The 26,256-nt window shown below is 36.9% G+C and overlaps 1 pseudogene; it reads left to right on the forward strand.

The window, feature by feature from the left end:
* Positions 1-24,991, forward strand: part of LOC118555718 (protein PIMREG pseudogene) — a 120,609-nt pseudogene extending 95,618 nt beyond the window's left edge.
* Positions 24,992-26,256: the final 1,265 nt, after the last annotated feature.

Raw genomic sequence — 26,256 nt, forward strand, 5'->3', positions numbered from 1 at the left:
AAGTGCAGAACCAAAGTATCAATTTGTGAATGACTTCTATGGGTTATTTTTCATCTTAAACCAGCTGTGGTATTGAAAGCCGCTTCTCGATTTCCCTTCCTTCCTCTTGCCTCTATTCCTTCGTTACAAAGAATGTTCGTAATCTGTCAAGAGAATTTAAAAAGTAAGGTAAGGTAGAATAGGAAGAAAGGAGTTGGCCTTTTCTTTATGGGACAGGCTACACACCTAACATTGTCCATCCATGCAGTTGTTGCCTCCCGGGACTGCTGATTACAAAGAGGAGTTTCTTAAACGTTTAGCAGTTGTTGATTTTAAGAGGTAGTGTCCATAAAAAGCTCACACTAGCATTTCCGGGTTATGAAAAAGACCATTCAAGCTTGCAGTGTTTTGAGAGATTATTTTCCTATCCATATTTTACTTTCCAACAGCAATTGTGGTCGTATGTAACATGGGTTTAAAATATTGCTATTGTTCATGTTCCATATATTGACTGTATAACTGAATTTACTGGATTTACTTTTTTTTAATTTTTATTTATTTATTTTTAAAGATTTTATTTATTTATTTGAGAGAGAGAATGAGATAGAGAGAGCATGAGAGGGGGGAGGGTCAGAGGGAGAAGCAGACTCCCTGCTGAGCAGGGAGCCCCATGTGGGACTCGATCCCAGGACTCCAGGATCATGACCTGAGCCGAAGGCAGTCGCTTAACCAACTGAGCCACCCAGGCGCCCCTGGATTTACTTTTTTAAGATTTAATTAATTTATTTGAAAGAAAGAGGGAGAGAGAGAGAGAGTGTGCACATGCACGCAAGAGTGGGGGGAGGGGCAGAGGAAAAGGGAGAGAGAGAAGCAGACTCCCTGCCCTGAGCGGAGCCTGACACAGGGCTTGATCCTGGGACTTCATTCCAGGACCCTGAGATTAGGACGTGAGCCAAACAAAGTCAGATGCTTAACTGACTGAGCCACACAGGCGCCCCTGAATTTACTGGTTAAAAAACAAACAAACAAACAAACAAAAACACACCACACTAAATGTGGTAACATATTTTCTTTCCCATGATGCAATGGAAAGCATAATGTACTCATGAAAACTACTGAATGGAGACCCAGTCTCCACAGTTTTCTTACTCAGTGACATGGGCAAAATATGTCAAAATTCAGAGTCACTGTTTTTCTTCTGCAGAGTAAGATTTGCAATGAACACAGTGGACAACAGCCCAGAATCCCCCACATCTTTGCCCTACTGCTTAGCAGTAAAGCAGTTTGGGAAATTGCTGTAAGGTGAGGGGAGGATTTGGTTGCCTTAAGAGTTATCCTATCCCTTTTTGCTGGTGATTTTTTTCAGCAAATGGGTATGTGACCTAATTCATTTCAATGTGATAAAATAAAACCTTTTCTAGAGACTTCTGAGACAGTTGTTGCAGTTCTTAAGAGAAAGTCACCAGGAGCCTCTCTCCACTTGTATGTAAATCTAGAAGCATGTTGTTCCAGAGGCTACCCTAGCCATCTGTGACCTTTGAAGGAAGACAGCCAGGAGACAGAGCTCAAGTTTAAAGGAGATTAAACCTGAGTGGATGATAGAGAAAAGATTTGAGAGCCTTAATCAAATCTCCCCTGGATCCTACACCTAATTTGTGGACCAGCAGTTATGTGAGCCAATACAATTGTGCATTGTTTACAGGACAGGTTATGTGGGTTTATATTACCTTTGGCTGAAAGGATCACAGCTGATACAGGAACAATTCCATCGACCCAACAGGATTATTTTGAGGGCTAAATGAAGAACCCATTTGGAATAACCTTGTGGATTTTATTACCCATTAAAGATGGCTCCCATCTTTCATTTGCAGCTCCTGCATCTCTTCCCAAAAGGCATTGGAATAAGAGGTTGAAATATTTGAGAAAATAAGTGGAAGAACAGATTAAGTTCCACTCTTATAAGGATAAGAGTATTAAAATGTAAGTTATGGAGTTGTGAAATAAATTGATGTTTTCAGACTATTATGTTATTTATATACTATATACTATTATATTAGTATATGTTACTAGTAATATAATACTATGTATATATCATAATATATATATAGTCTTAGGACAGGAATCTATTTTATATATGTATATTATATATAACATATGTGTGTGTGTGCGTGTGTATACATGTTTTAAAGCATTACAGATCACAATCAAACAAATCCAATAAAATAGATACACCTGGGCTGTTATATATAATACTTTGTGGTTTCTAAGAAAGGATGCAATCTTTCCAAAAAATGTGTTTAAGTAATATTTTACCTTACTTTGAAACTTCAGTTCTTCCAGGTTTTTCATATTGACTATTCAGGAAAATATGCTCTTATAAAAAAAAAAATGTGTGTTTTTAGCACAACACTTGCTCAAAAGTGTATAGATGTTTGCTCTGAATTGTATTCATTTACAGGAATATTTTAGGATGTTTTCATCAGAGGAAAAAAAACCCAAGGCTTTTAGATAGGATCTATAATAATGCTTCACAACTGAAGACAGTTTTCTTGGGGTTTTTGCTCCTTCTAAAAAAGAAGAACAATAATATGCCAGAGACCCCAAAGGGAAATGTATTGTTAATGGAAAAAATTGCCTTCATTCACTCTTTCTATTTAAGGGAGCTCTTGCCGCCAGGTTATAATGAAAACATAAGGGTCTAATACAAAACTGATCAGGGGGAAGGAGGCAGAAGAAAGGAACCCAGAAAATGCAGCATCCAGTCCAGATGTTAGCATCGGTGGGGTGGTTTTTGTGAAAGATAGCCAGCTAACTTTATCCTCCTCATCCTCTCTGAGATCCCTGTTCCAGGATCAAATAAAAAACAAACCTTATTTTTCATGTTTCAAGATTTTTTACATAATTTAGTAAAATTGTATTTACTAATAAGAAACTCTTAAGTATGAAACAAGTTATTTATGATGTTTGATCGAAGTGATATAAAGTTCTAGAAAAAGATAGAAACAATAACACCTAAAAATGGTTTTGTTCACACTGGAAAATCACCTAAAATTCTGTCCTTTTATTATCTCTTATTAAAATAAATGTTTTCTTGAATTGATGAAATTTAGTTAGGGATAAATCTTTAGAGTTTAAAAAAAAGGCTCATGTGTGACTTAGGAAATGATGGCTTACTGGTCCATTTGGAATGGGGGACGAAGGGTTTTTTGTTGTTGTTGTTGTTGTTTTAAAGATTTTATTTATTTATTTGACAGAGAGAGACAGCCAGAGCAAGAACACAAGCAGGGGGAGTGGGAGAGGGAGAAGTAGGCTTCCCGCTGAGCAGGGAGCCCGATGAGGGGCTCCATCCCAGGACCCTGGGATCTTGACCTGAGCCGAAGGCAGACGCTTAACGACTGAGCCACCCAGGCACCCCAGGAAGGGGTTTTTAAAAGGAAGAAGCAATTTAATCTGAGAGAAATCCAGACAGACTTACTAGTTAAATAAAATAATGCTTAGTGACAAATACTGAAGGAACACACACCACAGAAGTGAATAATCTTTTGAACCATCAGTCTTCACCTTTTTCATAACCTTTGGGAATGCATTTTGGGGAAAGCAGTCATAAAAACTTCACAGAATTATAAGTTCTTCCTATGGCAACTGCTTTGCATACTCTTTACCTCCAGGACCTTCTGGGAAGTCATAAAGCACGATGCGTAGGCTCACTCTTCCACACGTGGAAAGGAGATACGACTAGCAGAGTTATTGTTTATTCTCTGCTATCTATGGCTGGCTGGTATTCTTCCCTCAAACCTGGCAGTGTTTATATAGGCATTTTACTACATAATTTGTGAGAGGGCTTTGTTAAACCTAAGTATATGATTGAAATCCCATATAAAGTAATATTACTAAGTAGTCCCAAATTTGTAATTTCACAAACAGATTAATGTAAATTTACCAAATCTTTAAATTGATCGTTTGGATTATAGCGTGGTAATGCATTCCATTTTGGTTTTAGAATTTTGTCTTCATTTGGATTCCCTCTGAAACAGACTCTGAGCCAAGGCTTGGAGTGCAAGTAATTGATTTGAGAACTGCAGGAAACACCAGCACGTGTGGGTGAGGAGCGATGCAGGAGAGGGAACACGTTCAATGCAGGGTGTGGTGGGAGACTGAGGATTATTTGGAGGGGAAAGTCTGGAAATCAAGGTAAAACGCTTGAAAATTATCTCGCCTGAGAGGTGCGGAATTATACACCTACTCCTCCCGATTCTTAGCTGAAAGCTGCATTTAGGGGTTGCTAACTCCCCTGCACGTTCAGCCTGCTGCACAGGGGCAGAGAGGCAACAAGAAGTCTGCAGTGATAAAGTGGTAATTAACACAAGATTATCTAGAAATGATCGAACATTAACGAACATTAAGATTCTTTTCAAAATTATATTGCAAAACCCAAATAAATGAGCAAAGCACAGAAAATTAATAAATGCTACTAATATAAAAGCAGGATCACCAGTAATAATAATGAGTTAACATGTATAGCCTATGTAATATGTAGATGAAGGGCTAAAGGATTTTTCTTTTCCTTATACTTTTCTGTATTTTGATATTTTAATAACTGAATTGCATATTATTTTAGTCACTTTGAATATTATGAAAATATATTATTTTTGTATATTGTTTACTACATTTATTACATTAGCTTTTTACAAAAAAATATCTATAATATTGGTTCAATTTAGACCATGAGAAAATTGGAAGAATTATCTAATGTTTTTGATTTACAAAAATATAAATAAATACGGGGCGCCTGGGTGGCTCAGTTGGTTAAGCGACTGCCTTCGGCTCAGGTCATGATCTTGGAGTCCCTGGATCGAGTCCCGCATCGGGCTCCCTGCTCGGCAGGGAGTCTGCTTCTCCCTCTGACCCTCTCCCCTCTCATGTGCTCTCTTTCTCATTCTCTCTCTCTCAAATAAATAAATAAATAAAATCTTTTAATAAATAAATAAATAAATAAATATAAATAAAAATTAAAAAAAAAGTAAACCCCACAGGTCCGAGTTCACCAAAGAATTGAATGAATAGAAGCTTCTTAAGGAATCAGTCTAGGTGAGACAAAAAATTTCTTTCTTTTGGAATCATTTACATATTTTGCTTTTAAAATATAACAATCACCTCTACCATAAATCTGTGCTAAATTTCTTTTGCGCTAAAAATAAAGAAAAGAAAATATTAACCTGCAATTAAAAAATACACACAGTTCAACTGTAGAGAAAGAGGATCTCAATCTGCTATCATTGTATTTCTGTGGTTTATGATCTACTAAATTTCAAAAGAAAGGTAATAAGCGAAATACTTAAGCTGCCTAAAGTGTGAGAATATAGGCTCTGTAATACCATTCAGTAAGTTAATAAATGTGATAGTCACAAGGAATTTGAACAACTTAGCAATGTTTAACTTATATTTGGAAAATGCCTTTTTATTATTAATTTACTACTAATTTATAGACAAATACGAAAACTTATGAGAACAAGATTTTCCCCACTTCACGTTCCTAAACCTTAAATGCGAATCTTGCACAGTTCAAAATTAATATCAGTTTGTATTATTACCACCAACTGTAAGTCTTTACTAGCCTCAACAAATAAGCAAATAAACTCTAAAGCTAACTTAGGTGATACACACACAATTTTATTTATTCTCTAAATCACTGCTACTAAAGCAAGGATAAATAAAATGTGTTCATTTTATTTTACATTTACAAAATAAATCATTAATAATTACCCAAAAGCAAATGTGACAAAAGCAAAAATCAAAGCAGTATGGTACTGTTTTGACACAGAGATCAATGAAACAGGATAGAGAGCTCAGAAATAAATCCATGATCAATTATTTTCTGACAAAAGAGCCAAGAATATACAATAAGGAAAAGACTTTTTTAAAATAAATAATGTTGGGAAAACAGGACAGTCACATGCAAAAGAATAAAACTGAACTGTTGTCTTAACACCATACACAAAAATTAACTCAAAATGAATTAAAGACTTGGAATATAAACCTGTAATGGAATGGAATATACGACCTAAAACCTTAAAACTCTTAGAAGAAAATGTAGGTGGTAAGTAAGCTTCCTGAGATTGCTCTTGGTGATGATATTTTTATATATATGACACCAAAAGCAAAGGCAACAAAAGCAAAAATAAACAAGTGGGACTACACCAAACTAAAAACTTCTGCACAGCAAAGGAAACCATCAACAAAATAAAAAGGCAATCTATCAAATGGGAGAAAATAGTTGTAAATCATATATTCGAGAAGGTGTTAATATCCAAAATAGGTCAAGAATCCATACAACTCAGTAGAAAACAAATAATCGGATTAAAAATGGGCAGAGGATCTCAATAGACATTTTTCTAAATAAGACATACAGATGGCCAACAGGTACATTAAAAGATGCTCAACATCACTCATCATCAGGGAAATGCAAATCAAAACTACAACAAAATCACCTCACATCTGCTAGAATTGGCTATTAGCAAAAAGACAACGCACAACAAGTGTTGGTGAGGATGTGAATGAGAAAGAACCCTTGTGCACTGTTGGTGGAAACGTAAATTAGGGCAGTCACGTTGGAAAACAGTACGGAGTTTCCTCAAAAAATGAAAAATAGAACTACCCATATGATCCAGCAATTCTAATACTAGGTATTTATCCAAAGAAAATGAAAACACTAATTCAAAAGATATGTGCACCCCTATGTACATTGCAGCATGATTTACAATAGTCGAGATGTGCAAGCAACCTAAGTGTCTATCCCATAAATGGATGAATAGATAAGAAAACATAGTGTGTGTGTGTGTGTGAATGTGTGTGAGTGAATATTATTCAGCCATAAACAAGAATGAAATCTTGCCATTTGTGACAACATGGATGAATCTTGAGGGTGTTATGGTAAGTGAAATAAGTCAGACAGAGAAAGACAAACACCATATGATCTTGCTTATGTGGCAAGGGTTGTGTCTAGGGTAAAGGGCAAAGTTGGCCAAAAGGTACAAACTTCCAGTATAAAATAAAAGTCCTGGGGATGTAATGTACGGCATGGTGACTATAGTTAGTAATACCATATTGAATATTTGAAAGTTGCTAAGAGAGTAAACCTTAAAGGGTCTCAGGAGAAGAAAAAAATGTAACTTTGTATGGCAATGGGTGTTAACTTATTGTTGTGATTGGAGATGTTTTGCAATATATAAAAGCATCGAATCATTATGTTGTACACCTGAAACTAATGTAATGTTGTATGTCAATTATACCTCAATTAAAAAAAAAAAAATACTAAGGAGAAGGAAAAAACCTCTACAAACATCCAGGCAAGAAAAAAGAGCTTATTTCTTAAACAGTGGTTCTTGGCACCAGCTATGCATTAAAATCATTGGGTGAGGTACTAAAAAAAACACCAGTGTTTGGGCTCTATCCTTAGAGATTCCGATTTAATTATTCTGGGATGGAGTCTAGGCATTTCCATTTGAAAAAAAATCTCCCTCAGTGATTTGACTGCACAACCAGGGTTGAGCACTACAGCCCAAAGCGAGAAAAATCGTAGACTTCTCCAGAGAGCCAAAAAGCAGAAGGAAGTGAAGACTGCCTTCCAAGCAGGGGAGGAAAAGAATGATGTACTTAGTCAGGAGGTCATTTGTAGGAAAAATCAAGATTTTTCTACAAGGGAGCACTCAGAAAGGATTGCAGATCCGATCCATCCATTCTAGGGAAGTATCAGGATGAAGAGCTTGAAAGTGAGCATATTAGAATAAAGAGATCATAGGAAGCAATGGGAACTACTTAAAATCTAGAATTGATGAAGACCTGGAGAATAGGTTCTGTATATATAAAGATCATCTAAAATACAATTACTATCATCTCTGAAATAAAATTTAAAATAAAGCCTACCTTTCAATTACCTTCAATATATGTAAATATCATGTGTTTTATACTCTTTGCTTTAATTTTCACTGTGCCAATTATATTAGGACTTTTTTTTTTCTTCAAAACTCCTTGGCCGTCTAATACCAATAGTGAGAATGAAAATTTTCCACAGTGAGATAACCATCAACATCAAAAGATTTTGGACTTATAAACACTTCATCAAACACATTTTGAAAATTGTCAGGTTTTAAAATCCAATATATGAAGACAGTTTTTGAATTTGAAATAATTACACAGTCAAATGTGTATTTATTCTTGCCAATAAAGTTTAAAAGCATGACCATTCTTGTCACAAAATATGTTGTTGTCATTGATCTTTAGTCCTTCATCTCCTAAATAATAAGAATATGCCCATAAATCTTGTCTTTCTTCCTTTTTGTAATGAACTTTTCATCCAATAGGAATGTTCTCTCAAAAGAACTGAATAATCCAGGTGTGTGTGACTCCTGTCCTCTATTAGTATTAGTAAAATCAGTTGTGTCTTCCAGATAATAAATCTTACTTCGTTTTCGATCTGAATTAAATGAAATTGCCAAAGTCATCTCCAGCTTTAAATACCAGCTGGTGTTACTAGTCAACAGTGTCCTCTACAGGACCCAGAGCCTCCTGATTTGGAACCATTCGGTAGTCTTTTGTGGCCAGCACCATTATGGTTATAGGACTGATCAAGAACAGGCTTGCCCACTGCTCTCTGCCCCAGTACATCTGGTAATATTTATGTGACCGGTCTAACAATGTTTTGTTTTGTTTTTTGGCTCTTTGTTACCCAGTGCTTTTTCTATTAGCTCTGTAATCTCCACCTTGGGGGGATTTTCCATGGAGTATAGACATGGAGGAAGGCAATCCCTGGCAACTGCCTTCTCTCTCTGTGTATAGTCTTTCTTCTGCCTGACTATTACATGCTTCTCAAGGTGCTCTCTTAGGTGGTGCTAGCATGTAGGTCATTCTCCATGGGTGGAGCCATGCAACCCCCACAAAGGATGGGCCCAGAACACGGTGGAGCAAGCACAAGATGGTCCACTCCCCATCAGTTCCTTCTTCTCATCTCCTGTAGCAGCTAGGACCCTGGCTCTACTCTAATGCTTTAAAATTACATGCATTTCCTCCTGTATCACTTATTTTTTTATCCCTTCTCTAAGCATTCATAATACAATTGGAAACTATGAAGGATTCCTAGAGATCATCTGATCTAGAGGTCTTTAAAGGGCGGAGCCATGGGAGCTGTTGTAGGGGCCGGTGGAGGGTGAGGAGAGAGGCTGAGCCTCCAGGTCCACTGCCTCCATGGTATCTCATTTCTAACTCACTTTTGCTCTGGCCTCTCTTTTAAGATTTTTAGTGGAACAAAATGCTCCTTGGCCAACAGAACAGCCCACAAACCTCTACCTTGGTCCATTTCATTGTCACAAAGGGAATTGTGAGTGAAGTGGCATTTTTCCAAGTTCATATAACCCAATTGTGGCATGATTAAGGCTAGAACTGTTTGGTTGAGTAATATTTTTACTGTATCATTTGAGCCTTTCTAAATAATGTATATACACTTTAACTTAGCACCCACTGTGATTTAATCTAAAGGAAGAAAAAAAAAAAACCATAATGAGAATATGAGGTAGACTATGATGTTTTGGTGAGAGAAGAAGGATTTTGAGAGTACTGGGGTCCTTTGAACTAGGCCCACTATGTTTATGAACAGTTCTTCTTTGATCATGTCAAGATGCTAATAAAGTATGCTGATTTTTCTATTTCTTAAAAAATAAAAAGGATAGGAGTAGATGATGAAATACCAAACAAGTACATTTTTGACACTTATCTGTCCAACTGATTTTACCAAATTTTAGACTTGATTAAATCAAAGAATTCAGATACAGGGAGACTGACTTTTTTTTAAAGATTTTATTCATTTATTTGACAGAGAGACACACAGTGAGAAGGGAACACAAGCAGGGGGAGTGGGAGAGGGAGAAGCAGGCTCCTAGCTGAGCAGGGAGCCTGATGTGGGGCTCGATCCCAGGACCCCAGGATCATGACCCGAGCCGAAGGCAGATGCTTGACTCAGCCACCCAGGCGCCCCAGGCAGATTGATTTTGAATCAATACTTAAAATGTGTGTGTGTCTGTTTTAAGAGCAAATGACAATTTCTAAGTTAATTTATCACATTGAAATCCTGATGCCTGATTTTTCCAACCATGTAACAGTATCCATCCATGCTTTATAATGGTGACTCAGAGCCATCTTGGATAAGCTTCTAGTCAGATATTGAAGGAGCCGACAAGAGAACAGAATTTTACTGAATTTGTAATATTTCAGAAGAAAAGTGGGAAAAGAAGAGAAAGGAGATCGGCACAGTTGGTTCCAAACTGAGTTACGAAAATTGGTAAAATTTTCAAATAAATAACCTGAACTATCACTGTGGAATTACACTAAGCAAATTAGTAGTATTCTGTGGTATGAATGTGCTACGGTGGGTCTAACCACCATTAAAAACCATCAGCACAGTTCCCAGTGTGAGGATGTTGCAAATCAAACTGCTAGAAACATCCATGTACTGGTTTCTGTGTGAAAATGTTTGTTTCTGTGGGATAAAAGTCCAAGAGTGCAGTCGCTAGTTGTATGCTAAGGCCATTCGTAGTTCTGAAGAAAAACTGCCAAACTGTGTTTTAGAGTGACTACCATTCCACCAGTTATGTATGAGTGATCTAGTTTCTCTGCCCCGCATTCGGTGTTACCACAATTTTTTATTTGAGCCATTCCAATGAGGTGTATACTGATCCTTATGTTACAATTTGTCTTTTTATTCTCTTAGCAGGGTGTATAGCAGAGCAAAAGTTTGTAAATTTGACAAATTCCAAATTATCAATGTTTCTTTGTATTAAGGTTGTGTTTTGGTATGAAGTATAAATACTCTGCCCAGTCCAAGGCACCAAAGAGTTTTTCCCGTTTTTTTCCTAAAAGTATATTTTAATGTTTTATATTTAAGTTTATAACCTATTTTGAGTTTTGTATAGCATGTAAGTTTTAGGCTGAGGTTCTTTTCCCTCCCTCCCTCCCTCCCTCCCTTTCTCCCTCCCTTCCTCCCTCCCTTCCTTCTTCCCTTTCTTTCTTTCTTGCTTGTTGGCTTTGCTGTCTTTGTCTGGCTTTGGTATCAGGTAATATTAGCTTCATAATGTGACTTAAGAAGTATTCCCTCTTATTTTATGTAAGTGTATAAAATGGTTATTAATTTTTCTTTGAATTGTTCTAAAAAATCTTCAGTGAAACCATGTGAACCTGTAATTTTTTTTCTATGAGGGATTTTTAATCACAAATTCAACTTCTTTAGTAGTTTTAGAACTATTCTGGTTGTCTCTTTCATCTTGACTGAGTTTTGATAATGTATCATTTTCAAGAAATTGGCCCGTTTCTTCAAAGCTGTCCAATTTTTGACCATACATTTGTTTGCGGTATTCTCTTCTTACCTTTGTAATGGCTGCAGGATTTGTTACGATATCCCCTGTTCTATCTCTGTCACTGGGGATTCAAGTCTTCTTTCTTTTTATCAGTTTATTGATAAAGTTTTCTCAAGTTATTTTTATCAATTCCTAGAGGTTTATCAGATTTTTGAAAAACAAACTTTTTGTTTTATTATTGTTTTCCTGTTTCATTTTCATGTATTTATGCTCTCATTTTTATAATTTCTGTTCTTATGCTTGCTTTACTCTTTCTTTTCTTGTTTCTTGAGGTAGGAACTTGAACTATTGATTTGAGATCTTTTTTTTATAAAGATTTACTTATTTATTTTAAGGAGAGAGAGAGAGAGTACATGCACAAGCAGGAAGGTCAGAGAGAGGGAGAGAGAAACTAAAACAGACTCTGCACTGAGCATGGAGCCCAACGTGGCTCAGCCCACAGCCCTGAGATCATGACCTGAGCCAAAACCAAGAGTCGGATGCTCAGCTGACTGAGCCACCCAGGTGCCCCTGAGATCTTTCTTCCTTTTTAATGAAAGCCCTTAATGTTTTCCTCTCAGCACTGTAACTGCATCCCACAGATTTCAATATATTTTAATTTTCCTGTAGTTATATGTATTTTAAGCCTTTCTTAGAGACTTCATCTTTGACCCATGTATTACTTAGTAATGTGCTATTTAGTTTCAGTGTGTTAGAAGAATTTCCTGCTATCTGCCTACTATTGATTCTGATTTGATTCCACTATGGTTAAGGATATCTTCTATATGACTTTAATTTCTTTAATTAAGATTTATTTGATGACCCAGGGTATGGTCTGTATTGGTTGAATATTCCATGGATACTTGAAAAGAACATGTATCGTGGTGTTGTCAGATCATTTGTTTCATAAATGTGCATTCGACTCTGTTGACTGATAGTGTTGTTCAGTTCTTCTGTCCTTGATAATTTTTGACTAGTATTTCTACCAATTGCTACAAATAAGATTTTGAGGTTCCAACGATAACTTTGGATTTATCTATTTCTCCTTTCAGTTCTCTCAATTTTTGCATCATGTAACTTGAAGATCTGTTGCATCTGATGCATACACATTTAGGACCACCATTAACTTCTTGGTGCATTGATTCTTTTATGAATATGCAATGTTCCCATTTGTCTGTATTAGTTTTCTTTGCTCTGAAATCTACCTTGTCTGATATTAATATAGCCACTCCTGCCATTTCTTAAAATTAATATTTGCATGATATTTCTTTTTCTATTCTTTTGCTTTCAATCTACTTATGTTGTTAGGTTTGGAGTGAGTTTCTTTTATACAGCAAATAGTCAGGACACGTTTTTTTGTTTTTACTTTTTAATCCATAACAACGCCTGTCTTTTAACTGGTGTATTTATATCATACATATTTAAAGTAATTATTGATATTATATTGATATTCTTCTACCTTACTTGGTTTTTTGTAGGATTTTATTTTTATTTAATAATAATGACTTGAGCATATCTCTTTGTAGAGAAAGAGAGAGCAAGTGGGGGAGGGGCAGAGGGAGAGAGAGTCTTAAGCAGGCCCCACACCCAGTGCAGAACTCAACACAGGGCTCGATCTCACAACCCTGAGATCATGACCTGAGCTGAAATCAAGAGTCAGACACTTAATTGAGAGAGGCACTGAGGCACCCCTCTTTGCAGAGCTTTCTTACCATAGTTGCTTGCTTTAGATATCACAATATGCATATATAATTTAGACTACTAGTGTCAGAGTTTTACCACTTTGAAGAAACTGTAGAAAACTTACTTTCATTGATGACACTTTGTCCTTGCCACTTTTTATATATTATCATACTAAGTATTTCCTCCACATACATTGAGCATCCCATGGCATTATAATTTTTGTTTTGAGCAAAAACTAGGTTTTAAGAAACTCATGAGGTGAAGACTAGGCTATTATGTTCACCTCTATTTTTACCCATTCTGTTGTTCTTCTGTCTTTTCTGAAGGCTTCAGTCTTCTGTTATTACCTTCTTTATGTTTTGAGAGGTTCCTCTAGCTATTCATTAAAAATTGATCTGCTGGTGACAAATTCCATTTGTTTCCTTTCATCTGAGAATGTCTTCAGTTCCCTGCATTTCTGAAGGAGTTTCACTAGACATTGGATTCTGGGTTGACAATTCTTTTCTTTCACCACTTAAAAGATATTTTGATACCTCATTTTGGCTTCTGAAGTTTCAGATGAGAAATCCACTGTTATTTGAACTGATGTTTCCATATAAGCAATGTGCCATTTCTATCTGGCTGTTTTTGAATGTTTTCTTTGGGTTTAGTTTTTAATTTAATTATTTAAGGTTTAATTATGTTGAATCTTTGTATGGCTTTTTTTATATACTTATTTGGGGGTGGACTCAGCTTCTTGAATCTGTAGGATTATGTCTTTCACTAAATTTAGGAAGTTTTAGCCACTGTATCTTTAAATCCATTTCAGCCCTCAATCTTTGTATCCTCATCTGGGGACTCTGATGATACAAATATTAGTTCTTTTTTAATTGTCCCAGGATTCCTTGAGACTCTCTTCCTTTCATTGTTATTTTCATTCATTTTTTTAGTCTATTTTCTTTCTGTTGTTTAGATTGAACAAACTGCTGATTTGTTCTCAATGTTTCTGACTCTACCCATTGTCATCTCCACTCAAACCTTGAGCCCATCCAGGATTTTATTACAATTATTCTATTTTCCAGTCATATAATTTCAGTTTTGTTCATTTTTGTAATGTCTGTTACTTAGGTAAGAGTTTCTATTTTTTTTTCATTTTTTAAAGAGAATTTTAAATTATTTGTTGAGTATCTATATGATAGCTGCTTTAAAATACTGTCAGATAATTCCAACAACTGATTCATGTCTTGCCTTTTCTTATTCAAGTTGTGTTTTTCATGGTTCTTAGTATAATGAGGGATTTTTTTTTTTTTGCATATATCCTGGACATTTTGTATATAATATTAGGAGACTCTTCATCTTATTTAAATCTTTTTCAGTCATCAGTATCTCTATGTAGGTTTAACATGTAGGTCCTGGATTATTTTATGAGCTGTAGTTCTGATGACAATTTAGTTTTGAGATACTTTGCCAAGTTATTCTGGTCAGTTTTATTCTTATGGTTCTGCTGAGATTTTTTTTTTTTTTTTAAGAGAGAAAGAGCGTGAACGGAGATGGGGAGAGGGAGAGAGAGATAATCTTAGGCAGGCTCCATGTTCAGCACGGAGCCTGATGTGGGGCTTGATCTCTCATGGCCCTGAGATCATGACCTGAGGTGAGATCATGACTTGAGCCGAAATCAAGAGTCAGAGACTTAAACGACTGAGCCACCCAGGTGCCCCATCTGCTGAGATGTTTGACTGATCTTAGCAAATATCACCTGCCCTTCCCAGAGACATTCGGTTAGGTTCGGGAAACACTCAGCCTTAGTCATTGTTGTTATAGTAGATTGAGTCCCCCCTGCCCTGGGGACAGGGCAAGCACTCTGCTGATGTGGACACTGTGGCCCAAAAAGCCCACTACTGCCCAGTGCGTGGTGCAAACATCACAGATGCTTCTGCCAAGAGCCTACAGGGCAGATTAAGGATGAGTTCCTGGACAGGCCCTGCTGACACTGGTGTTGGACAGCAGTGGACCTCCTTGTTAGGTCTCTACTGGGCTGTCCCTTTCCCAGTACATGGCCAGAAAGGTCAGGCTTTAATTGTTTTCTTGTTTTCTATGCTTTTTTGCAGTTCCGACTTGTAGGGCTCTCCTCAATCCACAGTGCCATATTTCGGGGGCAAAAAGAAAATCTAGGAATTCAATTTGGTGTCTTTTCTTAAGTCCTGAGATCCCTAGCCAGTCCCCTTTCTTCTTATCTTTTAGAGTCCTATTAGGATCGCATGCTGAATTATTTCTAGAGTATGTGGTTGTATTTGGAAGAGAGGAACAGGGGAAAATGAGTCTAGAACATCCTATCCCATCACACATTTTCAAAATATTTTATTGATCATTGTTCATGTCTAATAGCAAACGGGTTTGACAAAACACTTAAAATTGTCTATTCCTGAACGTGGATCTCTATGTAGTAAATTTAAACTGTTAACATGCTATGTAGAAATGTTTATTATTATAATACTAGTTATCAGTGAATTTTTTGTCTTTCTCCCAATTCATTCCATACTGTCATTGTGAATTCATTTACTCCTATCTCCTTAATATCCATGAGAAGAACACACTGATTTCTACCTTTGAGCCATGTTTAGAGTTTCCTACCAATCACACTGCTTCTTGAATCCCTTCTCCATGACTTTCTTTTCCACACATTCATTTCCTGGTGGAGTACTAAGTACAAAAGTGTTGTCATTATCTCAGGAGTTTTTATTTTAATACAAGTTAGGATATGTTCATCCAAAATAATAACTGTGTATTTCAGTGACCTGAAAAACAATTGGGAGAATTTTGAAAGATAAACCAAATCACAGATAAAAAGCACTCCATAAATGTTAATTATTATTAAGGCAAAATGACAGGATTCAACTTTACTTTTGCTTTTTTATTCAATTTTTGAGTTATCAGAGCCATAGGAACCATTACAGACTATTATGCCAAATATTAAAAATAATCTTTCAGAGCCCTCCACCATTGTCAGGTTTCCCTTATAGTATCAGAGGGGTTTCTATATTAAATAATAGCAAATGATTTCAGATAAAATGTTCTTGCAACAGTTAATCATAAAAAATACTTTTTTACTACATGATGCATTGGTCATTTAGAAAAAGAAAATTCTTGACTAATATGTCATTATGAAACTTTTATCTGCTTACTATTGACTACAAATATTACTAATATCCCAAACCTTTTTGTTTTAATTTTAAGAAACTCAATTTCCAATAGCGGTGTCTTGTCACATTCATATATCAACCACTCTAACCTTTACATCAAGCTGTATTATATTTTATTATACTAACTTATCTGTGCCACAACATTTGTTGGCTAAATGGATCCTAATAGGTAAATAATCTTAGCTTCATTTTATTATAGATTTGATTATTGAAATATTCAAGGAAAAGCATATCCTGAATTGTCAATAATTTTTGTTTATATTTACATCCAAGTTTTGTTTTCCCCAATATGTGTGAGAAGATGACTTTATTTTGATCTTCATTGTGTTCTAGCCAACAGTAACTTGTGAATTGAAAAAAAAAATGGTCAGACAAATTGAAGACAGAGGAAATGACTACCAGCTTCTTAGAATAAGTGGAAGTTAATAATTTGAGTTGTTTGATCCCTAAGGTGAGAGATGTATACATTCTCTACCATGGAGAACACTGGGCATGGCACCATTGCAAGTTCATTTATTCCTTAAATTAATCAATCAGTAGATACTTTGGAGTGCTGCTCCACATCAGGGAACATGAAATGATTTGGTGAATAAAATAAACACAGTTCTCACTCTCAGGGAGTTTGAAATTTCATGTAAGAAAGCAGTAACAAACAATGAAAAGAGCAAATAAATGTGTAACTGTAGATTTTGATAAGTATAAATGATGGAAACTGGTAAAGGAGAGTGACAGGAAATATCAGACTGGTACAGGGGAGTGGAGAAAGGTGGTTGAGTTTAAGTGGCCACTCTCCACGACATTACATTTCAGCAGAAACCAGAAAGATGAGAATGAGCAAGGCCCATTTGCTATCACAAAGTCCTCTAGTTTACCTACAAGTATGACCCCTAGAGATAAGTATTTAGTGACATTTTTGCCCATGAACATGGATGATTTTTGATGTAAAATAATCTATATTGTTTATTCACATTGTGGGATGGTAGTTAACATGGTAAAAGAATCAGTTTGCCAAGACCTGTCTCTATTCAGACTCGTCATAGTTTGTAGAATGGCTTAGTGATCAACATGTATTTCATAAAATAGATGTGAAACTCATTATCTTAAATTACTCCATTAAACAATCCTTTCTATGTCTCAAGATACATATAATTTCATAAAGTGCAGGGCAGAACCTTAGAACAGCTGGTAGGTGTAGACATGAAAGTCTCCCCTCACCTCCCCTATTTGAGTAAAGTTGAAAAGAAGCAACTTCAGGTCTTTCCCTGGGCAAGGGCTTAAACTATCCCATAAGAGTATTTTAAAGGACCCCTTTGCTTAGTCACTTCTGTCATCCTTTCTTTCCTTAACTGTTGCAGGGGAGGAGTAAGATGAGAAAAATCATGGAGAGCACAGGAAACAATATAGATAAAATTCTTTTGTCTGTTTTTAAATCATCACTTTTTAAAATCAGTCTTAATTGGAGGAAGAAAACATGATTTTTTTTTTCTTTTTGCTTTATTTCAACAAATGCCTAATACAGTATTCCCTAACAACACAGCAAGTGATCTGCAAATGACATTATTTTATGATCTTCACAAGTGATGCCTCTAAGCTTTACCGTTCTGTCTTCAAAATCTCTAAAGTCCTTTAGGATCCAAATTGTAGCTACCATTATACACTTATTATATGGCAGTTACTGATGTGCACATGCTATTTTATTTAACAATAAACATAACAATAACCCTCTACTAAAGATAGTGCTCTTCTCAATCTACCAACAAGGAAACAGTTTCAGAAATATTAAGCAACTCAGCTAGTGATGGGCAAACTGAATTCAAACCCAAGACTCTTCACCACCTTGCACACAATCACGTTCTATGGGTTGCATCCACACCATGACTGGGAAATAGATTTTATTGTTTAGAATAGTTTTAGATTTCAAAAAAAAAAATCTGCAGAGATTGTACAGAGAGTTCCTGTAGACCCCCTCTCCCCTGCACCATTTCCCGTATCATTACATTCATGTGGTCTATTTGTTACAACTGATGAACCAATATTGATATATTATTATTAACTATAGTCCATAGATTACATTGGGATTTATTCTTTGTGTTGTACAATTTTGTAGGTTTTGACAATGCATAATGTCATGTATCCACCATCACAGTATCATGCAGGATAGTTTCATGGCTCTAAAAATTCTGTGATCCGCCTATTCATTTCTGCCTTCCTCCCTCTGAGTCCCTGACAAAGACTGATCTTTTCCTTGTCTCCATGGTTTTGCCTTTTCCAAAATGTCATGTAGGTGGCATCATACACTATTCAGCCTTTTCAGACTAGCTTCTTTCATTTAGCAGTATGTAAGCAATTTTCCTCTATGTCTTTCTGTGTCTTGATGGCTCATTTCCTTTCATTGCAGAATAATATTTCAGTGTATGAATGTGCCACAGTTTGTTATATCCACCAGCCTGTTGAAAGATTGAGAGCCATCTTGGTGGCTTCCAATTTTTGGCAATTAGGAATAAAATTTCTATGAACATTCATGTGTAGGTTTTGTGTTGGACCTAAGTTTTCAACTCATTTGGATAATTACCTAATAATGCAATGCTGAATTATATGTTAAGACAGTGTTTAGCTTTGGGGCGTCTGGGTGGCTCAGTCGTTAAGCGTCTGCCTTCGGCTTAGGTCATGATCCCAAGGGCCTGGGATCCAGTCTCCGCATGGGGCTCCTTCCTCAGCCGGGAGCCTGCTTCTCCCTCTCCCACTCCCCCTGCTTGTGTTCCTTCTCTAGCTGTCTCTCTCTCTCTCTCTGTGTCAAATAATAAAAAAAAAATCTTAATTAAAAAAACCAGTGTTTAGCTTTGTAAGAAACAGCCAGACAGTCCTCAAAGTTTCTATACCATTTTTTTTCTTTTCCGCAATGAATAAGTGTTCCTATTATTCCACATCTTTGGTAGCAGTTTTTTATTATCAGTGTTTTGGACTTTAGCAGTTCTGATAGATATGTAGTAGTATGTCATCATTTGAATTTACAAATCCTGAATGACATATAATATTGAGCATCTTTTCATATGCTTATCTGAAGTATATCTTTTTCGGTAAGACATCTGCTCAAATCTTTTGCTCATTTCGTAATTGGATCGTCTGTTTCACTGTTGTTAAGTTTTAAGAACTCTGTATATTTTGGATACGAGTCTTTTACCAAATATGTGTTTTGCAAATATTTCTCCCTTATGTTTTCTTTTTCTAACAGTGATATTTGTAGAGCATAAGGTTTTCGTTTTAATGAAGTTCAAATTACCAACTTTTCTTTCATAGGTTCTGATTTTGGTATTGCATCTAAAATTGCATCAACAATTCCAAGGTCACTTAGATTTCGTCCTGTGACACCTTCTAGAAATTTTAGTATTACATTTTACATTTAAGTGTATGATCCATTTTGATGTAAGATCTGTGTCCATATTATCATTATATTTTTATATGTGGATGTCCAGTTGTTCCAGCACCATTTGTTGAAAAGATTATCTTTTCTCCTTTGAATTACCATTACTCCTTTATCAAAGATCTGTTGACTGTATTTGTGTGGGCTTATTCCTGGGCTTTCCACTTTGTTCCATTTATTTGTTTGTCTGTTTTTGTAGTTTGTTTGTTTTGTTTTGTTTGCATGTTTTTTTTGTTTGATTACTATAACTTTACAGTGAGTTTTAAAGACAGGTAATGTCGGTCCTCTGATTTCATCTCCAGAATTGTGTTGGCTCTTCTGTTTTTTCTTTCCATATAAACTTTAAAATCATTTGTTCATACCTCCAAAATAACTAACTGGAATTTTTATTGGCATTGCATTGATTCTATAGATCAAGTTGGGAGGAACTGATATCTTAATATTGGATCTTCTTATCTATGAACATAAAATACTTCTATAATTATTGAGATCTTCTTTGATTTTTTTCATCAGAATTTTGTGGTCATCCTCATATACAACTGGTATATATTTTGTTAAATTTATTTCAAAGTATTTAATTTTTCTGGTGTTAAAGTAAATAGTATTGTACCTTTAATTTCAAAGTCCCCAACTGTTCATTGTTGGTATCTAGAAAATCTATTGACCGACTTTTTATACTAATGTTACATGATGCAAATCTTGCTAAAATTGCTTATTCATTTCAGGAAGGTTTTTTTTTTTCTTGAATCTTTGGCATTTTCTATATAGAAAATCATGTCATATGTAGACATAGACAGTTTTATATCTTTCTTCCCAATATGTATATTTTTATTTCATTTTCTTGTGTTATTGTGGTAGCTAGAAATTCTCATGCAATGTTGAGTAGGAGTGATGAGAGGCAACATCCTTGTCTTGTTCCTGATCTTAGGGAGAAAGTTTCTGGTTTCTAACCATTAAGTATGATATTATCTGTAAGTGTTTTTGTAGATTTTCTTTAACAAGTTGGCAGTCCTGTGTATTCCTAGTTTACTGAAGATTTCATCATGTATGGATATTGGATTTTGTCAAATGCTTTTCCTGCATCTATTGATATGATCATGTGATTTTTTGCCCTTTAACTTATTGATGTGATGGATAATTTTCCCTGGGATGTATTTCAAAATGGTTACTTTTCCCCTCTCCTGCTGAAATTCCACAAAGTTTTGTTTGTTTGTTGTTTGTTTGTTTATCTTCACCATGAGAAATCTGATGGAATTCCTGGAAATAAGACTCAGACAGATTGCATTTTCTGCTATCACGTCCGTAATTTGTAGGTTCAAGGTTGAAAACACAATTAATTGATCCCTCAGTACCCTTTAATTTACTCTTCATTGGCTTACATTCCCTGGATTTTGTTAGCCTGACTCTGATTATTATGCAAGTTTGATCTGAGGTATTAACTGTCATTCTGTTTCTGATGCTTGGGAACTATTCCTCACACCTGATGGTAGTACTTGGAGGTATTGTTGGCCTGTCACCCATGACCATAATCAAATCTGGCAATGACCTAAGTCTACTGAACCTTTCAACCAAGACTATGAAGTTAAAGGGCCACAGTTATCTTCACAATTGATCCTTCCAGATTATGAATATTGAATTCACAGATAATAAAAAGACTTAAATATTTAATGGATGGTAGAATATAAAATCAAAATTGTCATAGGCAAGAAAAACCATAAAAAATAAGATACCGTGTAATTGAGATATATATGAAATGCTGTGTTTTGTTTATTTTGGAGTTTTAAATTGCATCAAACATGGTTTAGGACAGACTTGTACAAAATTAAAAATTATTAGTTGGTTAGTAAACTCAATTTAATCCAGCCTATAACTACTGAAAAACTATTTGGATAATAATAATACTGGAAGTAAAATGTACTGCCCAAAAAAGAAGACTGCCTCTGTGTCTGAAAAGAAATCTTTCCAGAAACACCAATAGCAATCTTCACGACTAGAAAGACTATCATAAGGAAGATAATATAGGCCTATTACCTATTGCTAGAGGGCACAACTTGGAAAAACTCACAGAGATCTTAAGGAAGTATTTGGGACAATAAGAATTGGAGTGGATTCCTACCCCTGATGATTTTGAAGATGAGAACAGATATAGGATTTCACACTTGCATCGGCCGTAAATTATGCTAGATAGCATCTAACATCTTTGTTACCTCATAACAGTCTACAATTTTAATGATGCAACAAGATGGATGTCTTCACTGTCATTTGTCGTCAAGGATTGTTTAAGGAGAAGCTATAACTCTCTGACCATAAGCTTTAAGGGGAAACTAAAGAAGCACGATATATACCCAGTACCTAGGTGTCAAGGACCTGAAAATTTGCTTTCAAATGTAAGATCTTATTTGTTTCTCACATAATCTTGCACAGTGTTATTATGGTATCCCATTTTACATCTAAATAAACTGAGACTTAGCAAGGCTGTGTTATGTGTCCAAAGTCCCCTATTTAGCAAGTTGAATAGCTGAGTCATCTGATTTTAAAGCCCATGCATTTATTAATCAGAACAACTGTTATTCCTCTTTCATTCTGACTATATTCTTAATGGTTGAGAGCATAAGGTTATTCTTGTCTCCCACCGATTTGATCTAATCTTATAAACCTGACTTTCCTAGATACAACAAAAATGTGACCACATAATTTTAGGGCAATACCAAAATTAAATTCAGAACGATGCTTGGCCGGACACTTTCACTTTGGAATTGATACTCCTGGAACTAAAGTTTGGTTTGGCACTCTAGGGATTCACTTAAGTTATTGTTCTAATTTAAATTATTACATTTATGAGCTTAAATTTTAGCTTGCTTGTTGGAATCTGTTACATGGACTGTAAAGTTAACTCCCTAATGCATCATTGTTCACCATTTGTAAAGAGAAAATATTTTGGTTATTTCACAATAGGTACATCTCTACACCCCAGATCAATCATTATGCCTGCTTTCTGCTGGGTACCTGGTGACATGTTTGCATATTGAAGACACAAGGGACATGGAACAGTTGGGCTGTAATCTCAAGTTCTTGTTGCCAACTTCCTTAAAGTTCTAGAGTAATTTGCAGTCAAATTTCTAACTTGTCCTTCCAGTTTTATTTCCGTCTATATTTTTGTTTCCAACTAAACATAAAGTATACTGAGGTACCAATGCTTGATGATTAAGGGTACGGAATCTACAGCCAGACTGCCTGGTTCAGATCCTGCCTTTATGCTCTTAATCCTTCTGAGTCTAGGTCATCTCATCTGCAAAAGAGGGATAATAATACCTCCCTCAAAGGGTAAGTAAATTAGCACATAGTAGGGAGGTCCTTGCACTTGGTAATAGCCCAATAAATACTATATATTGTCTTTACTTGATTATTATTCAAAGTGAGATATGATTACATATGTCAGACCATGCGTTTTCTTTTCTTTGAAATAGAAATAGGTTTTCTTTTCTTCGTTTCTTCTCTTCTCACTTCCTTTCCTCTAATCCTTTGTTCCTTCCTTCTTCCTTTTCTTCTTTTTTTCTCCCTTTTTCCTTCTTCCCTTCCTCCTTTCTTGATTTTTTTTCATTTACAAATATTGAGTTTGTTGTGAATCCACTGATGAGACAAGCCCACACATATATCTCCACCATTTCCAACTTATCAGTCCAGCTGTTAACACTGTTACTCTTGGATTTTGTGAGATACTAGAAGATTTCAGGGGAAATAGAGAACGTTTTCCTATTTACCATGTGCAGAAGCATGAGGCTCACTTCAGTAGAACTGATATGAGCTATTCCCAATTGTTAAGCCACAGCAACATCCATCTATTAAGAAGGCAACTATATTGGGATCAGGGGAGGGCCAGGATAAAACATGATCTGCACATCAGCATGTTTTCTAATTAGGATGGCTCAGTGGCAATTTTCACCCAATAACTTAGTTAAATTTCATTCCTAATGTATAAATATCCTCCGAAGGCACATGGGTGAAGTTAAATCAATAACTGCATTATTGTAAATTACTTCATAATTATATATTGATAAACAGAATAAGGTTATATGTTATCCATTTTCCGTATCACTTCATACCTCAGACAACTTTGTAGAAAATTGCATTCTTATGTTGTTTTCAATCAGCTTTGTTTTGTATAAAACGCATTTCACCTCATTTTAAAGCAATACGATCTCAGCATAGCACTCCTTGTTTTGTTTAGATTTTCAAACCATATAAACTCAAGATATCTGAATTAAATGTTCTCAGAGAATTCGATGTGAAAAAAAATTTAAGGACTTATAAGAAAAACATTGCATTCTGTTCTGGTTTTAGGCCTAGCTAGAGAATACTGGGAGACTGTAAAATAGTTGAAGTCAACCTGCCTCCCATCTATCCCATAATCCATCAGCTTAGAATATTCTCTTTATCTACTGATTTCCCTTCTACTGGGGACTCTTCCTCCCATGTTCTATTTGTCATGTACTTATTTATGCTGACTGTATGCCCTAGAACATTCACAATCGTCTGATATAAAATATTGTGTCCTGGGTGGGGTGAGCTCTGAGTGGCTACGCTGGGTAGCTGGTCAGTGCTGGGGTCTGTTGTGGTCTGGTAGGCTGAATAGAGTCTTGACCAGGCAGAAGACTTCTAGGTGGCTGGGAGTGCGAGCCTCCATGTGCCAGAGATCATTCCAGGGCCAGAAAAACCTGGAGGAGAATGAAGCCAGCCATCTGGAGACCTCCATTTGGGCCCCAGGCTCCCTGTGCAGTCAGTTCCAGGGGAGGCTACCCCTTGAGAGCAGTCAACTTCAGCTTCTTGGCAGGAGCCCCCTAGAAATGCTTGGAAACCCCAGCGCCAGGGCCTCCAGGCTGTGACTCCCTCAGCTAAGAACGCCTTAGGTGGCATGCCCCAGAGAATCAAGGAGTCCTGCTAAAGTGGAACCAAGTGGCTGGTGACAACCCAGGTGAGAGCCAGGAGGAGGAGGAGAGGGGCACAGAAGGGCAATAGCCCCCGTTCACAGCCTGAGCCAGAAGAGCACTCACTTGTCCGGAGCTGCCCCTGCCCCCTCAACCCTGGACCCGTGGATGAGGGAGTATCACGGACTTTCTGTCCAGACGGACCCATGTGCATACCCGCTGCAACCTCCCCCCAAGAAGGAGACTGCCTTCCAGAGCCCCTACTCCCTGACAGAGCCCCTCTGCTCCCCCAGTGAGTCTGACAATGACCTAGAGCCGGTGGGAGCTGGAATTCAGCATCTCTAGAAGCTGTTGCAAGAACCGGCTGAAGCCATTGTGACTGAAGAGAGCAAGGGCATGACTGTTTCTTTCATTTGTGACTGAGGAGAGTGCCTTCAGGTAATGTCCTCCTCCCAAGCGCCTTTCTGGGGTTCTTCTTCTCCCTCCTCTTCCGCATGCATGAACATGTGCAAGAAGGGACTCTTTTCTGGAAAACCCCACAGAGCTGATGGATCCAGCAGAGTAGAAAGTGTGGAAGTCTTACCTGCCTGGATCCAGAGCTGCTGACCTCACTGACCCCATCATTAACTGAGTATACCAGGCTCCTAAGCAACTGGAGCCACCTTCCAGCTCCTCATTTTGGAGGGAAGACTATGGTGTCCCCCACTTGCCCTGCTTTGAGCACAGTGAGGGGCTGGAAAGGAGCTCTGTATTGCAGGACACAAGCCACATCTGACCACCATGCCATCACATCAGAATCTGTGCATCCCTGCAAGTTCCTGAGGAAGCCCCAGAGTCGGCAGTGCCCTTGGACCACTGCTAACAAGGGCCCAGGTGGAGGCTGCTCGGGGACGCTGCTCTCCTGCTCCAGCCACATCTGGTCCTGCCAGTGACCACCTGACCCAGCCTGAGAGTGACTTAGGGAGGAAAGTGGGGACAGTTGTTCACTTTATTCCCCTTTTGGGCTTGGAAATTCATCCCCCACTTCAGCATTGTTGCTGAAGCCCAGACACCAGAAGGTATTGGGGAGCTCTGAACTGTGTACCCAGGAGTGGGATCTTTCAGGAATCATCCCTTATGTTGCCAGTGCCCAGACTCTAGGGAACCCAGTTCCTGCTCCTGTTCCCCCCACCAGAGCTCTGCAAGAAGGGATGGGAGAGATTTCCAGGCCCAAAGACCCTGGGCCCACGGGTACCTATTTATACTCAGCACAGGGCACTGTGGGTGTGCAAGGAGGGGTAGCACTATTCAGTAGTAATTTCTGCCCTTGGTGACTTATTTAAGAAATCTGCTTTGTCATTTTATTAGAAAGAAACCAGCATGGGACTTCCCTAGATAACACCTCTTTTTCATAATAAAGACTCTTCCATAAAAATAAAATAAAATAAATAAAATGAAATATTCTGTCCCATTTCAGTAAATGTGGCCCAATTATTGGTTGAGAAAATATGGTGACTGTACATATACCTACTAATTAATGTATCACTTGTCTCTTAACCAGAGCTTATGTTCATGGCTTGGGTATGTCCTTGGTATGACATTGTTCTATGCTGACTTTGTTCCTCTCTGCAAAAAAAGACACTGGGAGAATGTGTGTGTAAGAAAAGAGCGTGTGTTTTAGGTGCAGTTAAACTTGCTCTTGAATCTAT

This window comes from Halichoerus grypus, chromosome 9 (genome assembly GCF_964656455.1).
Source record: "Halichoerus grypus chromosome 9, mHalGry1.hap1.1, whole genome shotgun sequence".
Taxonomy (NCBI): domain Eukaryota; kingdom Metazoa; phylum Chordata; class Mammalia; order Carnivora; family Phocidae; genus Halichoerus; species Halichoerus grypus.